The sequence below is a fragment of the Rattus norvegicus genome, chromosome 15 (genome assembly GCF_021556685.1).
Source record: "Rattus norvegicus strain SHRSP/BbbUtx chromosome 15, alternate assembly SHRSP_T2T, whole genome shotgun sequence".
NCBI classification, from domain to species: domain Eukaryota; kingdom Metazoa; phylum Chordata; class Mammalia; order Rodentia; family Muridae; genus Rattus; species Rattus norvegicus.
Window position 1 is genome coordinate 63,969,351 of NC_141548.1, and position 13,980 is coordinate 63,983,330.

The following is a 13,980-nucleotide window of genomic DNA, read 5'->3' on the forward strand; positions in this document are numbered from 1 at the left end:
AGGAGCTCTCATAAAATCCAAAGTGTCTCTCCATCCACAGAACACCTGTCTTTAGTGCCAAAAGAATAACATCACAGAGATGCCATCGAATTCCATGATGCAAGAAGCCTAGAGCTGCTAGTCGGCAGATCTTTTCTCAAACCATGCAAGCAATGCAAACCTCTCCCATGTTTCTATACAGCATTTTAATATTCTTACTTTGAATTTCTTTCTTTCTAATTCTAATAAAGTGCTTAAGAAGTGACTAACTTGAAAAACAAAACAAGAAGTTTACAATCTTTCTCTGTATATTTTAAAAGTAAGGTAAGATTATTTCACTACTCTACACCTTGGAGACTGTAAAATGCATTAAAAAATATACTAGACACAGGTCCACAGGATCCAATATGTGTGAAGATAGCTGCAGAGTAAGATACTGAAGTAATTCTACCAGTAGCTGATAGTATACAACAATGCTTCTCAGCATGCAATATAAGGACCAGTGCTCCAGGGAAACAGAGTACCTCTAATTTTTTGTAAGAATTTGCTCATAGACAAGACAAAAACCAGTGAATTGTCATCAAACATCTCATCTAAAATGGAGTTTGTCTTCCTTAGAGAACTGTTTTTTTTTGTTTTTTTTTTTTTTACTTCTCAAGATTATGTCAGTCCCCTATGATTGCTGAAGGGAATGTAAGGGTAGAAAACCAGTGGCATGCTGATCAGAATATCCAGACTTGGCAGTGATGAGGCTTGTTGCTTAAGTTCTCCCTTCAAGGCTTCCAGGCATACAGAAACTGCCCTGTACAATAGCCCCATACCATCGATTTTATTCAATCATAGCAAGTATTAAGAGAATGTCTATACTAAATAAATTTTAAATAATAACAGCTTGATTTGTGAAATCTACATATAAAATTATGAAATCTCATAAATATTCTTCCTGAGAAGAAAAAGGAAAAATTTCCAGCCTTGAATTAAATTTATTTTACTATTTAAAGGAAACAATACAGTCATAACATAAACTAATATATGCATTGGTTCACTAATATTTTTCAGAAATGATTACACTTATATATATCATTTTATAAAATATTAGCAAAATTCAATTATTTTATGAACATTATGAAAAATAAAAATTTTAGAACATTTTTATCAATATCTTTTTAATTAATTGTTTATCAAGCACAATCTTTTCTATAATATTGCTAAATTGCTGTTTTAATTTTATTGTATTCTGAGAACTGTATATGTGGGCTCTATAATTATACTATTTTTTTCTTTTCTTCTACTCCTTTCAATCCCTCCATGTTTGTCCCATTCTTTCTTGACTACACAGTCTCCTATTTTTTAATTATAGTTATTGCATATATATTTCACATATAAGAAAGTTATATAAAATAAGTTTATAAACATTACACTCTGGCATCATTTAGTGTTGATAAATGTTCAGTGCTGGTCTCTTCAGTTCGGCTAATGTATCAAGGATTTCTTTGAAATGACTGACTATTACTTTTCAACCTTTTAGGGTAAAGAATTTGCTGGTCAATTGTGTTATTTAAGTTTTGTTTAGGAAGCTGTATTTTTATAATTATATGCATATATAACACACGCAATCACTATAATGCTGCATTTATGTTTGCTTTTTTGAATGTCTCTCTCTATATATCTTTAACATTTCGTAGGTGCAGGATGATCCTCTGGTTTACAAAATCTTTTTCCCTTCTATTCCTTGATATTCCCAGACTTAAGTATAGAGTTTGTACTGTTTATGTATCTTTTGAGATTATGTACCTAATGATAACCTTTTCTCTGAATTTGACAAGCTGTGACTTTCTTTAAAGATCTCTCCATTTGCTGAAAACAGAAGCTTCAAAAGCAACACTCATTTATAATCTTGAACTATTGGTGAATTTGAATTATTGCCTCGGTTCCCAAATAGTCTTATTACTGAATTTCAAGTTTCAGTTATTATATATATATTCATATACTTATATATACATATTCATATACTTATCATATATATGTATATATATATACATGGACAGTAATATTTGGATGGACTTGGGGGTAATTGGGTATAGAAGGAGAGAAAAATAGATATAAATATACAACTCACATATATAGGGCTTAGAATACAAAAGAAGTAAAATAATAATATTGAAATTCTATAACAAATAATTTGATCATATATATATTCATATATTATATATATGAAAATAATAATGATATCAGTATGCTATGTTGCTTGTCAGTCCTACATATTTTAAAATAAAGCATGTACACATCATTTATGTACTAAAAACAACAAAGGAAATTAACGAATGAAATCTTGGAAATACAAATATGCAGAAAATCAAATTTTTACTGGGAATAAGGAAGTTGCAAATGAATAAATAAAGAATAAAATGTGTATGAAAATTTACACACTATTTATGGAGTTGGTAGTTCTCTTTAAATATATTTATAGATTAACAACATGCAAATAATCATCCCTAGTCTCTTCTGTAAAGTGATAACCAGAATTTAGTTTCATGTAGAAGCCAAACAGACAAACAGAAAAACTTTCTTCACGAAGATAAGGGAAGATTATATTAAAGCTAATTTTTAATATGAGATAGACAAAGAGATAAACCAATGGAACACAATGCAGTTCAAAGTATCTCCAAGATGTCTTACAAATTGGATGATACATTCAAAATTGTATGTTGTATTGTTTAAATGCCAATAAAAACGTTAAGCATCCTACTTAGAAGGGGAAAAATAATCATTTGAGGTAGAAGGTGGGCAGGACTTGGGAGGAAGAGAGGAAGGGGAGAGAACAAAAGGCGGGCAGTATCAGGCTTCGGAGAAGACAGGTGAGATGTACAGAGACTCAGGAATCTGAAGAGAGGTGAGTAGCAATGGGAGATAGGGAACTGGGGGTAACCACTAGAAAGTCCCAGACTCCAGGAAAGCAAGACGTTTCCAGGACCCAATGGGGATAACATTAACTGAAATATTCAACAAAGGAGAGAGAGAATTTGTAGGGATTGTATTCAGAGGTTAGGCGAGGCCCAGTTTGAGGGATGGGGTCACTTACCCTTCTCAAAACTTTAACCCAGAATTTCTCCTGTGTAAAGGAAATACAAGGACAACACAGTGGAGCAGAGAATGAAGGACCAGAGACTGTCCCACTTGGGGATCAATCCCATATGCAGCCACCAAACCCATACACTATTGCTGATGCCAAGAAGTGCTTGCTGACAGGAGCCTGATATGGATGTCTCCTGAGAGGCTCTGTCAGAGCCTTGCCTATACAAATGGGTATGCTTGCAATCAACTGTTGGACTGAGCGTAGGGACCCCAGTGGAGGAATCAAGGAAAGGACTGAAGGAGCTGACGGTGTTTGCAACCCCATAGAAAGAACAACATCAACTAACCAGACTCTTAAGCTTTCAAGGATTAAACCACCAAACAAAGTATACACATGGAGGGATCCATGGCAACAGCTGCAAATGTGGCAGAGGATGGCCTTACCTGGCATCAAAGGGAGGAGAGAGACCCTTACTCCTGGGAAGACTTGATGTTCCAGTGTAGGGGAATGCCAGGGCGGTGGGTAGAGCAGGATTGGGCAGATAGGTGGCAGAGTACCCTTGTGGAGGCAGGGGGTATGTGTGTGTGTTGGGGGGGGGTTCAGGGAGGAAACTGGGAAGAGGGTAACATTTGAAATGTAAATAAACAAATAACCAATAAAAATTTAAAATAACAAAAGACCAAAAAAAACAAACAAACAAGAAAGCTAGGTTCATGTTTATTGTTTGCATAAGATATACATACTTCATGAAGTTTCTTGAATATATAATGTCTTTAAATGATACATAATAACACCTTTTATTTCAACCCATTAAACATATGGACAATGATAACAATGACAATAGAATTTTGTCTAGAAATCATATTAAATATGTGAAATTAAAACAAAACATAACCCGCAACAATGCTACAAGCCATATGTTTCAAAAGATTGTTATCATATGGATAAAAATAATTCCATTCCTGATAATAATAAATTAAATACATAGAAAAGTAATTCTATGCTTAATTGCATGTTTTGAACACAGAATAAAAATGCAGTCTGTAATCATTTGTCCCTATATCTGCCGATAAGGATGATTCTCCCTTCTCATCAAGGAAATTTCTTCTGCAACAGATGGAGACGACAGCATAAAATCAAAAGTATTCAAAATGCAGAACTGTGGAACTCAGCCTCCCTAGATAAATAACCAAAACACTCCCACAACCAAGGTTCAGGGAACACTGTATCAGAGGATCCAGAAAGATTGTAAGATACATAGTATCAGGAAGTTTGTTCTGAGATGTACCCTAGTAATATAAGAAGTTACAATCATAAAATCTCACTAAGATGCCTTTCCAAACATCTGTAGTCTGAGCTCTACACAGTCTACACCAATGGACATGCCATCATGAATGGAGAAAAACCTAGGAGTCTTCAACTCTGCACAAAGAACTATAGGCAACAAAGGAAAGCGGGACATGAAAATGGCCCTTCTCAGGGAAAAGGGCAACAAATATTTGTTTAGTACCAAATTTTATCTCTTAGAATGCACATAAAAATAACATTATTAGTCCTGAAGAGGCTACATTTAGAAATATATATGTATTTAGATATACATAGGTACATGCGATTACAGTCAAAGAAAAGAAGAGACCATGAATTTGAAGAAGTGTAGGAAATAAATATAGAAGTATTTGTGGAGAGAAAAAGGAAAAGAGAGATGTTGTAATTATATTATACCCCCAAACAAGGATACTAAAAATGAAAAAAATGTATTTTTGAGAACAATAACATATGAATTAACATTGCTTTTTATTAATGTAATACTGTTATTTTTTATGGTATCTGTTGCTTCTTGAGGCAATAGTAATAACTTTGCCCAGCAAATATGTTTTAAATTAGTTCATTTGGTTTGTTTATTGTTTTGTTTTGTTTTCTTTTGTTTTCGGTGAGGGAAGTGAAGGCTTTATTTGGTTTATATATCCTGAGATATAGTGTAATGAAGAAAGCTAAAGCAGAAACTCAAGCAGGTGTGAACCTGGAGACAGATAATGAAACAGGCCATGGAAGATGCTACTTAAAGGCTTGATCCTCCGGCTTGTTCTGTTTGCTTTCTTATACACCTTAGGACAACCAGCCCCAAGGTGGTCATTACAATTATTTTCTTATAAAACTGGTATCTTACAGTAATTTTATCATTTAAAATAGATTTATTTGTCCTTTTAGTTTCCTTAAGATGTTTTTGTTTTAAAATGGTAGTTTGGCTACAAAATGTCTTGTTTTATTTTTTTATCAAAATCTAGAAATTACAAATAAGAAAGAACTAGTTCTGAACTTCCAGTATAAATATATACATATATATATATATATATATATGAGTTTAAGCAGTTTCTATGAATATTCTCTAATACTTATTGGAATTATTTTTGGAGAAAAAGAATAATCACTCTGTGAACATAAACATGTGCTCACAAAACTTCAAAATTAGTTTCTCAGTGCAGTAATTGAAGAGGTTTTAATCATATTGGAAAATATAGTCAATGTCTCACTTCTATTACACTGATAAGGAACTAGTTATCAATATTGTCAATAGCTGTCTGTATTTAGTAACACTGTGGAATACTTTCCATTTACATTTTCACTGTCAACACATTTTTTATAAATCTAGAAATATGAAAGAACTCCCCATACTGTAAAAATTATGTGGAACTTTAAGTCGTTCCCTGAAGACACAAAATAAGATACAGCAACAAAGAGATCGCAGGCAAGCTTTTGAACTCTTAGAGAATTCGAGGACAAGTTTACTGGCGTTCTTATTCACCTGGGTTGCACTAGTATGGCTTGAATTACCACTTTAAGCTCCAGGAAACCTCACAGCTTACATTCCCAAGGGAATCATTTGGAAACCCTGGTCCACCTAGGCTGTCTGATTATGCCTGGTGAAAATCATCAGTAACAAACTGGTTCAGGAGGAGCCAAGGGATTCTGAGATTTAAAGAGCCTGCTATAAACCATATTACCCCAATACTGCCTAAGAATTTAAGTCAGAAATTCTGGATTCCGAGTTCAGTGACAAAACTTCTAACCTGGCGGTACAACTCCATCTTACTCGGCTAACTATTATAGATAAGAAATTTTTCATCCACCTCATTTCCAATAAAACACTACTTTCTCTGATGACTTTTAAACTTGTACTCTGTTCAAATTATTTTAATTTGAAATATTTACATTTATGACAGAGAGTATATGCCCTATAAATCAGTGTTTTCACATATTAAAGCATAGACAATTGCAAAGCTAACATAATATCCTCTTGGTTATGTTTGTCCTGCTTATTTTTAAAATATCAACTACTTGTTTATGCTTAATATTATATATTTTATTGTTTTGGGGTCTCATAGTCTTAACGTCTTAATTTCCTACCTCCCTCTGTTCTTTCTTCCTTTTCAAAATGCTGCCAAAAGGAGTCACGACTGTTCACTTTAATTACTTAGCTTTTATTTGCATAATTCTCATTTCATTCTCTATTCCCTTATAGTGACTTTGTTCTATAGTTGTTCCTCATTAATTAATTAATTTTCTTATAATTTCTAGACATGGGAAAATGGATCAAAATGGCTCTAATTATGTAGACCCTTGTTCTGTCTGGTTTAAGATTTCAAAAAAAAATGCTTAATGGGAACAAACTCTAAATTGACTTCTGATTTCAGGGTAATTTTTGAGTAAAATGAATAAAATAAAACGTCCCATCTAACACAAGTAACATATACAAATATTGAGGAAAATGAGTTTTTGGCCTTGATCCAAAGGATGAGTAAAGAAATGATTACAAAAGAAGAAAATTAAAGTGAGACATGAACAATGATTTCAAGTTTTAAAGTGGCAATTTCTAAAAGACGAAAATGTATTTAATACTTTGACAGAAATAAGGAGACATTCAATCATTAAGGAGGGGTATCAGTATAGGTAAGAAATTGTACATATATCCTCAGATGCTATTGACATTTCTAGTTATTATCAACTGATACGTTCTCACAAGTCAATTCATACGTAAATCTAGGACAAGTCTGCATGAGCATAGAACAAACACTCATTTTCAATAGGAATGTTTGTAACTCACCAGTCAGAAAGAATTAATGAAATTTCTTTGACAGTTACTAGGTCTTCACTATTTCTCTAGTTACAGAAAAGTTCCGGAATGCTAAGACTTTCTGGTTCGGTTGCAGGACAGAATACTTGAAGGTGCAAAAAAGGAGCTAAATAAATATAATTATAGTGATGAGAATGTAACTTCAAAGATACAAATGGAAGAGTAAATTAAATTTAATGAACTCCCAGGGAGACAAATTTAATTGTTCAGGCTTCAGTAACAGAATGTTAAAATAAGAAAAGGCCAAAAGGAAGAACCAATGTCTGTCAAATGTCAGATACTGGAGAGCTTTGAATACTTACAGAGGTCAACTTTTTAACCTGTAAATTAAATTCTAGTATGTAAAAATATATTTTCTCATTTTTAATTAATTTATTCTCTAATACAGTTTATCCTGACTGCATTTTCCCCTCCCGCCACACCCTACCTCTTCTATTCACCCTTCCATTTCCTTCTCCCCCTTCCACTCCTCCTCTTCTTCCCTTCAGAAAAGGACAGGTCTAACAGGGATATCAAGCAAACGTGGCATATAAGGTTGTAATATTATATTAAGAGTGCACATGGCAAGGGCCACATAAAAAGGCAAAAGCATTAGAACCAGCCCCCACTCCATCTGTTAGAAGTGCCAATAGAGCACTTCTACACTACACTACATTTACACGTCAAGCCTAGGTTACTCCCATGCAGGCTACTTTATTTGTTGGCTCAGCATTAGTGAGCCCTGCAGAAGGAAACCTTCTCAGATATATTGTGAGAAGAATAATCAAAATCCTCTGGTAACCACGAAATTAGATAGAAATCTTTAGAAATCAGTAGAAATTTATTAGATTGCAGTGTATGTTAAATGTTACTCAAACGAACCTAAATAAATGTTTTTCTCTTCATATAAACTTCCAGTTGCTTTTCTATTTTGCACATGTTTTAGTATAACTACTATTAAAGTCCTAATGTGTCTTTAATCCTTTTAGATAAATATATAGGAGAAATATAGTTGCCTACAGTAGCTTTACTTTTTATATCATTAAGACTATCCATACTTCCTGAGTTGTATATGAAGAAGAGGTCTGGTATATCTCGATCTCCACCACCCTCTCCTCCCTATACTTGTTCAATCTGTATGTATGTATACATAATGTCCAGTACATACACATACTGTTTTATAATGAATATGTTTTATGAGGATATTATAATCACATAGGTCACAAAAGGATATATTAAATATGTATGCTTAGATAGTCCTTAAGCCATCACATTCATGCAAAAACACCATGAAATTTGTTTTCAGTGACAGGTGAAAATAGGAAGTGGCAGGTTTCGTAAACTGAAAATTATATATAATTAATATATTTTAGAGAGCTGTGTCTCTGGTTAAAATGCTGGCATTATACTTTTAAAATATACTGTTCTAACTGCTTAAATCTATGCCAAGAAGTAAAGCTTTTCGCAGCAGCAAATATATATACATATATATGTGTATATATATATATATATTAGTTAACAGTATAGCCATTATATTTTATGGCTTACAACAAAAAATTAAATGTAAACATAGCCCATAGAAGTGAAAAGATTGGATTTTTTCTGCCAAATATTAGTGTTGTCAAAAATGCAACAAAATATATAGCTTAAAACCCAAATATTGGAACTAGAAAAACTAAATTGAATGAATGAGGCAGCAGTCATCATAATAATGGGTCCATGTCACTTCTAAGTATGTGACAAAAGCTGACTGAATTGAAGTGGAAATAGTATGAGGTCTCATGTCTATGCTATCAAGTAAGAAGCATTAGGGCTAGGAGATGACATGTACACATGAAATGTGGATGGTGAACCTGTGGGGAACCATGGCAAGCAGAGTGCTGGAGTGCTGCATCTGAAAATCACAAGGACGTTCTGTTTTTGAGATTTTTTTTCTCTAAACACTTTTCACTCTTGATCAGAGATACTGTTCTGAATATTCACGCATCATTTAAAATGTAGATAAATGCATTTCAGACAGTAAAATATCAATCCACCCAATAGTATATGAGTATTAACAAAATGTATTCTTATCATAGAGCATTGGTAATGCCAGTCCAATGATTGCAGTACAAGAAAGACAGATAAAAGTACACCCATCTCTCCTATGGGCTGGGTAGTCATACATTCTTCCAGCATACATTTGTGTGAGTAATGAGTAAAGGTTGCTTTTAACAAAATATCCCCCTTAGTTTTTCAAATAAAAGTATAAATATACAAAATATAATGTAAATTCATTATAAATTGAAGAAAATGTAATTTAAGCTTGATTTCACCTTATTTGCAAATTAAAAGCGTCACTTTCTCCATAAAATAAAAGCAACCATGGAGAGAAATATCAATAGTTTATCTGCCTCCTAGAATAAAGTGTTGAGAAGCTGTCCTCTGCACCATTAATTGGAGAAATAAATATCAACCCTTCCTTGCCTACAGTAATTTATGATGTGCAAGAGATTTGGGGCCGAAATAACTCTTGTATGCTGAAATAGAAAATAAAGCCATGATCACATTACTACTGAGGCAGTTCGAGGTGACTCCACATCTTAAAATCAGTGTTCTGTCATTAAATGACAGAGGAGTTATTGTTGCCTATAAAGAAACCAGAAAGAAAGTAAAACAATGTCCACCACTATGCTTTTTCAGAAAAGTTATAGAAATAAACTTACACGTTTTCTTTCTATTTTTCTTTTTATGTACAAATTTCGTCTTTATTTTTTCCATGGAGTTCACTTACTTTTGCTTCACATAGCTTTCTTCGATTTTCTTCCTTGTCAGTCTTCAATGTAATTCAAGCCTCTCCATATTATTTTAACTTTACTGTCTTTTCATACGTGAGAGGGTATATATACTCATGTTTGTGAGTATGTGTGTGTGTCTTTGTGAGTATGCATGTATATGTATGTGAGTATGTATGCATGAGATCTCCATGCACACACACACACACACACACACACACACACACACACACACACACGTTAATGTGTGCCCTGAGTAGTTGACTAGAAAGGTCCGAAGGGAATGTCAGAGCCTCTGGATCTGGAATTCAGGTGGTTGTAAATTACACAATATGGATGCTGGGAAATAAATTAAGTCCTCTGGAAGAGCAGAAACTCTTCTTAAATACTGAGTCTGTTTCCTCCAGTGAATCATACTTGTATTATGAGAATAATTCTGTCTATATAGAAACACTTTAGTGTATTTCATACATTAATGTCATTAATGGAAGATATGATTAACTATAGCTCCTGGTATTGATAAAATTAATGCTATTCTTAGCCTCATGTAAAGAAAGTGAATAAATTAATGGGGGTAATAATTTTCCATAATATAAAATGACTACATTATAACTTTAAATTAGAGAACTTTTTTTAGAATATCTTAAATTCCACATTTCCAGAAAATTATGGTGCAAAATTGGTTACCTTAATATTAACAATATTTTTCTTTGCTTTTGATCAAAATGTCAGTTTTTCTCAGCAGAACACAAGCTTTTACACAGGTGGAGAAAGTGTAACCAGGAGAGAGCCATGTTCCTCTCATACTTACTTCTATTGGACTCTTCTGAACATTGTAGATCATTGCACCACCTTTGGGCCGTAGCACAGCATACTAAATCTCATATCAAAGGGCACAACTAACAACCTATTTTTGTAAGCCGTGGTCCCATGAAAACTTACAGAAGCACTTCAAATCACTGAGACAATATGTTCCTATCCCCAAAATTACACATCTCATAGCAGTGCAGCCTAGTGAGAGAATTGATATGAAATTCATGACACAGAATTCAAAGACACATTCATACACATGTTTAAGTAGTTAAAAGAGGGCCAAACTTATGAATAAGCATTAAATGTTACAAAATAAACCTCTCTGCTTCTCATCTATGAATACACAAATAGATGACCAAATGAAATAATAAGGATAATTCAGGATATGAAAATTGAAATCAATAATTAGATTAAAAAACACTGAAAAATATCTGAAATGAAATGGATATTAAATACTAATAATATAATGTATAACTGCTGATGAAGGCTTCCCTAAGAGAATACACTGTTCGGGAGAAATTACATCAGGGTTTGAACCTGACATACAGTTGGATTGCTCAATTAAAGGAAGTAATAAATTACAGAACAATATGGGCATAATAAGATGCCAAAAAAGCCTAAAAAATATGGACATAAAAGGAGAAGAGTTCTAGGTCAAACGTATAGAATTTATTTTCTATAAAACAATATAAGCACAGTTCCTAACTCTATGGAGAAAATGTCAACCTAGGTTCAAGAGGCAAACTGAATGTCAAATAAAGAAGGCCAAAAAAAAAATCTTCCCATGATTGATCATAGGTAAAATCCTAATTATATTTTTAGAAAATGTGAAAAGTATGTTGCATGTTGATTACATAGGTGAATTTGAGTCACCTATGTTTCTATAACTAATTCTTCACCAATTCTTTTGTACAACTAGACCCATTCATTGGTTCGATTGGTAAAATTGAGTACAATAGTTTCTTTGTCATTGCAGTCGTATTATTCATAAATTTCTGGGGAGAATCATTCAACACAATTCATAGCCCTCATGTGACCAGCAGAACCATTAATTACTTAAGAAGCAGCCGCTGAGTGTGAGGTTTCATCCACAGAATGGTTGCTAATCATGTGTCTAGTCTAATATGGCCTCTCTTCCTCATGTGGTATAAGATAGAATATCCTTACAGTATCAGCTCCATTATGTTTGTGATGGTTTTGATAAAATGCAATCAGTACACACAATTGAACAGTGAGCATTCTTGAGGGGAACTCACAAAAAGCTTGTATTCTATCACTAGATGAAAACCCAATAAATCCAAGGACTGGACACACAAGGAAGTTAAAGAACCATTAAAGGAATTGAGCAAATGAGAGGAAGCATTTCATCTCATTGCAGGGTGGTTAAGAAAGACTATTTTAACAGATTAATTTAGGCTGATATGATGTTTTTTGTGTTTTTCTCTGACCCATAATGGATGTGTTCATGAATGTAGAAGACATTCTAGAAGATCTGTAAGACCTAGAGCAGAATGCAAATAGGCCATATAATGTTTCTAGACAACCAAAGCAGGATGAACACTGAACAGAGCAGTCCATGCCAGGCTACCTACCACACAAACAAATGGGGGAAGAAAGCTAAGCATCTGAAGCTCAAAATATAATAAGAAAAAACTAAGAGAAAGCCAAATGATGGACTGAAGGGCCTCTGTAAGCTTTAAATTCTCAGAAAAGTTCATTGAGAAAATAAGTAAGATTTTTTTGTTTTGCTTTTATTGTTTGCTTTTAGATTTGTGGAGGTGAGCTTAATTTCTTTTTCAAAAAATTTTATTAGATATTTGTTTTATTCTGTAATAGAGAGAAGAATAGTTTCAACATGAATGCACAGAGATGTGGGGAGGACCTGGAGAAGTTGGCAGATTTAAGAAGAGTGGTCAGAACATGTTGTTTGAAACAAATCCCCACCACCAAAATCTTCAGATTGTCCTTGAGGAAGTAGGTATTACCCTTGAGTATTTTGTATACATTTTTTTCTTTGTAGGGACGTACACTGTTGGTAAAGGCGATTAACCTAATATTGCTACCTTTCAGATACCTGCTGATCGAGAGGTAAAACCACAGTGATGACCCATTCCTACCAGAAATGAGGACTTAGCACCAGCATTAAGACAAGGACAAGGGGCACCAGAACATAGTCCTATCATACCAAGCTATTGAATACAGATTGTCTCCATGTAATCTGCTATGTGTGTGTTTTTGTGCTAGTCCATATCAATGCCCCAGCATGAGATAGCACCTGAAGATTTACTGTGTATAAAAAATTTAGTGGAGTAGTGTTTTTCCATCAGCATTATATTCTCCAAAATATATCATTACTAGAAATAGATGTTAAAATCTTGAGATCTTTTCATAAAGAATTACAACTTGATAAAAATTCTCTACATTGAACCTTTATTTTTTCGAACACATATCCCTATTTGTTGACAACCAAAGCCAATTAAAACATGGTTGAAAAGATGACTGTGTCTTCAAAAGATCTCCTTGGAAAACATTGCAAGTGGTCGTAAAAATTAGCACATTAAACTTTGAGGCATGTTTCAGATCCAAACTGCACCAAATACTTCTCAACTATATCATTGCTAATTTTTAGTTTCTTAGAACAGTCATGAAATCCTTCTGATTGCTTGCTAAGTCCCATTAACCAGAAAAAAAATATTGATTAAGTCAATTCAATATACCATCTCAGATAAAGTATTGAAAGCAGCAGTGCAGGAACGGAATGATAGAATGCTAATGTATTTTGCAACACATGGGATCTGGGTATATGTATTTTGTCATAGGGTAATAATTCAATTGAAATCAAAGTGGATTCATTAAAATATATTCTAGCCTCACATCAGAAATAATTTATCATGGGGAATACACAGATGAGCAAAGATTGAAAATAACAAGTATGAACTAGTGCATATCATCTTTGTGTGGCCCCAGCAGTGAGGAAGGCAGAGAGCAATTTAAGAGCAGCAGTTGGCTGTGTGCAGCAGTATTACAGCTCAGCTACCAAATGAAATCAGGGAGCTTTTTCCCATGAAATTGGGGCCAAAGGGTATGCTTTGCTTGGTGTGGCTGCTTCATTTCTATATATATTTACTCATTTACTTTACATTTGTTGTGTGCCTCAGCCAGAACTTTGCTCAAGTAAATGAGAGATGGGACTTGATGCTCTCCAAGGTCGCTGCTACTTCTCAGAC